The sequence below is a fragment of the Tenrec ecaudatus genome, chromosome 7 (genome assembly GCF_050624435.1).
Source record: "Tenrec ecaudatus isolate mTenEca1 chromosome 7, mTenEca1.hap1, whole genome shotgun sequence".
Taxonomy (NCBI): Eukaryota; Metazoa; Chordata; class Mammalia; order Afrosoricida; family Tenrecidae; genus Tenrec; species Tenrec ecaudatus.
Genome location: NC_134536.1, coordinates 131,001,014 through 131,005,454, shown reverse-complemented (window position 1 = coordinate 131,005,454; position 4,441 = coordinate 131,001,014). Strand labels below are relative to the sequence as shown.

The window sequence follows — 4,441 nt, the reverse complement described above, 5'->3', positions numbered from 1 at the left end:
GGGCCCAATTCCCACCCAGCCTTCCTAGCACGAGTCCCACTGTCCAGCACTGAGTTCATGAGGCACATTCCTCCATATGAACTCCAGGAAAGAAGAAGCTAGGCGTGAAAGGACTGTTCTGGATCCAAATCTGTGCCGCTCCTTTAGCATTGGAACCGCCTGAGATTGTCAGGGACATTTGTAGACATTGGGTTTATTGACTGGTCAACTCAATACTCATGCCCAACCTTTGACTCCTTTGCCCCTTCCACCAAAGAGGATGAAAATCCTAAACACGCATTCCTCCAGACTCTTTCAGTGCTAAGCGTGGCTGGATGACCTCGTTTGAGTCGATTATGCATGAACTCGGGTCTACGAGAGGTAGACTGCTTCTGTAGAGCTGGATATTCCTCACCAATGTTCATTGGAGGACTATTCACAATAGTCCAAAGGCAGAAACAAACTAAATACCCATCAACAGATGCATGGAGGAACACAACATGGTACATACATGCAATGGAATACTACTCAGCCACCGGCAGCACTGAAGTCTAAATACTTGTGAAATATAGATGGCGCCTGAAGCTATGGTGCTGGGTGAAATAAGCCAATCAGCAAAAATTATAGGAGCTCAGTTATCTAACGAGGTACAAAAAGGCAGATGTATGGAGCTCAGAGTTTATTAGTGGCCATCAGGGGCAGGAAGCAGAGAGGGGGTGGCAGTAAGGGTGAAGGCAAAATCACATTGATTAAGGGCAAGGTGGAGTAACAGCCTATTATTGTAATGCCTTCAAAATGTTGTACACCTGTAAACAGCTGAATTGACAAAATCTATGTGGAAGATATATTTATACCATTGACCAAAAAACCCAATCAGAAATAATAGATGTATAGCCAAACACCTAGGCTCCTTGGTTTGGAGGTTTAAAGTCACGACTTCATAGACTAGCCCAGTTGCTTAGCCTAATAATCAGTTGGGGTTTCTGTTCTACCTTGTAGTTCATTGCATAGTGTCTAGGGTCTCACATGCTCACAGCGGCCATCCAAGGCTCAACAATTGGTCTCTACTCAAGAGAGAAAGGAGAGCAAAGGATAGGAGGACAATACAAATGTGTGACTCATTGCTTCCATGGACAACTGACTTCTTTGCTCGTGACCAGAAGAACTAGATGGTACCCTGCTTCCATGACTGATTATTTTGACCAGTGAGCCCATAGAAAAATTCTGATCAACAGTGGGGAAACTCAGACCAGAACATCAAATTCTATTAGACTCTATACTTCCTGGGGCAATGGAGGGAGGGGGAAGCCCTACACGATTGCCCTGACATAATCTAAAAATTTTTGACCAAAAAATCCCCTGAAGTCATCTTAAAAACAAACAATCATGCTTGCTTTGGCAGGACATATACTAAAATTGGAACGATACAGAGAAGATTAGCATGGCCCCTGCACAAGGATGACACGCAAATTTGTGAAGCGTTCCATATTAAAACAAACAAGCAATCATTCTAGTAAGAAGTTTGCCTTGAGTTTTATGCTCTTTTAAGAACTATCTATATGGGTTCAAATGACAGATTAGAAATGAACCTCAGGGTCAATGAGTTTAGGAGGAAAGGAGGATGGGATTTCTTGCACAGCTGGAAGAATATAATCAATGTCACCAAATCGTACATGGAGAAACTGCTGAGCTGGTGTGTCCTGCTACCGATATTCTCAGTAGCACACAAAATTAAAATGGAAACTTTTTATCTTTTGCTAGTCCTGATCAAAGAAAACACTTGGTGTCTTATTCCTTTTTGTCACCTCAACTATGGGCATGATGTCTGGATTTACAGCAGCCATATTGTGACCTTGAGACAACCAACACAAGGGTGAAATGCTAGTGGTTAAGACTGGACCTGGAGATCCTGGTGCCTAAGGACATTGTTGAGCAGCTAAACCCACATCAGCAGTGCCCACTTTCCGGCTGCCTCCTAGATCATCCAACTTGACTTCCGTTTGCTAAATCCACTTTCAGCCACTTTTCACATTACTGGCGGCCGAAAGCTTTCCTACCTCAATCATCTTTCCTGACCAAACGATGGGCTCTTTAATGACAGGGTCCGCATAGTCTACTCTGCTTTTTCCACGGTATCCAACACAGGGCCACAGCTTTATAACCATCTGCTAACAGATTGAAAAGGGCAGGATTGAGTGTCCTACCCCCCCAAAGTGTCTTTTGAAGCAGACAAGACTTGGGAATTAGATGAAATAGCAGTAAACAAATGAGATGTTCTAGACCTAATTGACAAATTAGATGTAAATAAATCATGTCTACCAGATGGCATCCACCCAAGAGCTCTGAAGGGTGAAATTGCAGAAATGTTGGCCAAGATGTGTGACCTGCTATTATAAAAAGCGTTGGGTACCAGAAGCCTGGAGAATGGCCAATGTCCTCCCACCTACGAAACTGCTTCTGGTGGTGCCTGGGAGCCAGGGGACAGTGGGTCTGACTCCTACAAGCCGTGGTGAGATAATCTGCAATAAAGATCACAGGCTTCCTGAAGAGCACAGGCTTGGGGGGAAGCTGGCCTGGATTTTCCTAAAGGAGACCCAGAAGAGACCCTGCAAATTCTCCTTTAAAGAAAAGCGAATGGAGAGGCCGGCTGGAAGGAAAGAGGAAGCAGTGGACGGGATGTATTTGGAATTTTGAGGAATGTGAGGTGTGGATGTAAAGCACAGACTTGTAGAGAATGCATCTGCTCTGGCTTGGTGAGCCCAACATGGCCAATCTGGCCATTGAGAGTGAGCATGAAGAAGCTCCCATTTCCTGGAGACTTGCTCTTGGCAGGCTCCCCTCAGTGAGTAAGCATTTTGTGAAGAGGGAGTGCTCCCCGCAGCCTCTCCGTAGGACCCTAGCCTAATGCTCTGAAAATAGGGGTTGGGTGGTCAGATCACATACATGTGCACCCAGGCAGATTTGAATGTTACAGATGCCTTACTATGTACCAAAAAAGCATACTCCATGTGATGTCCAGCATACTCCATGTGATATTTCATATGTATACCAAAGGAAAAAAATGCTGTGTCTCTGAAATCCTCGTTCAACTGCATGTCGATCATGTCATCTGCCAAGTCGAGTAGCCGGACCCCTTGCGTTGGCACACCCTCCTGGCAACGGCATGACAGTCAGTTAGCCCACCTGGTGGCCAGCTGGTGCCCAGCACAGAATGACTCAGGAGTTTCAGGGTTTGGAGTGGGCTCTCTTTTGGCCACATTTCTGGCCCCTGGCGCCCAGGTCCCCTCCCTCTGGCCCTCCCAGGCGCAGCCATTCTGCAACACCTGTGCATCCTCAAGCCAGCAGCTCACCTCTTAGTGGGAGATGGAGAACTCCAGCCCCAGTAGCCCCTTCAGTGGGGCTGCCTAGTCTGAGCTGGCCTGCCCAGCTTCCCAGGGCCTGGACCTTGGCCTGACCTTGCTCTTTCCTGGCTTCAGGGCGCCTGGCTTGCTGCTGACCACAGGCCAGCACATTCTTTGACTCTTCCAGACACTCTCTGGCTCCCAGGTCTGCCCTGGCTTGACCATGGACTGCAAGGTCCTTGGCCTTCTGCTCGTTCACCCCTGCCCTTACCTCTGGTGTCCACCCAACTGGACTGTCCAGCATGGGTTCCCCAGAATCTGAGAAAGAGGCAACCAACCATTCCTCTGAGAACCAAGCGGGTGATCAAGATAGCTTCTGTGGAAACCCATGCCTCCCTTCCAGGGCTTCCTGCAGCCCCCCCTCCCCCACTTCTTATATTTCAATGGCTCCTTCGGATCCATGGTCAGGAGAGAGCGGGCCCTGGAGAAGGACACTATGCATGGTAAAATGGAGGGGCAGGTCAAAAGAGGCAGGCCCTCCATGAGCTAGATTGACAGTGACTGCTACCCTGAGCTCTGGCATAGGAACGATGGGTGGGTAGGGGGGGGGATTGGGGGAACCGGGTAGGGTTCTGTTCTGTTGGGCAGAGGGTCACCATGGGTCAGAATCGACTCGAGGGCACCTAATAACCACCACCCCTCCAGCCACAGGGTCTGCGGCTGACACGTGAAAATAAGACACGATGTGAGCAGACTGTCCCGGGTCTGGTGACTGTCCCAGGTGAGGAAGGGCGTGTGAGAGGGCATGACCCCAGCAGGGTCAGACACCCACAGGCAGCAGGGGAGAGGGCTAAGGAGGCAACTCGAGAAGAAGCTCTTGGAAGAAAACTCCAATTTTAAAAGCAGGTGGATGGTCCCTAGGAGACTTCAATTCTAGGAGACCAGGCTAAGAGGAAGAATTTTAAAAGACCATAGTTCACCGGGGAGCAGGTGAACTCTAAACCACGCCCTTCCTGAGCGGTGACTGGCCCGCTGTAGGTGCTCCCTCTATGGACTTCGCACCCACTGCCTTCCAACCCAGGGTGGCCCCTCGTTACAAAGGAAAACGACTTCCTATGGTT

At 48.7% G+C, this 4,441-nt stretch overlaps 1 non-coding gene across 1 annotated transcript; it reads left to right on the top strand.

Moving 5' to 3' along the window:
- Positions 1 to 1,367: 1,367 nt before the first annotated feature.
- On the top strand, positions 1,368 to 1,472 carry LOC142453928 (U6 spliceosomal RNA). The gene has a single exon (XR_012785483.1). It is a non-coding gene; the product is annotated as a U6 spliceosomal RNA (small nuclear RNA).
- Positions 1,473 to 4,441: the final 2,969 nt, after the last annotated feature.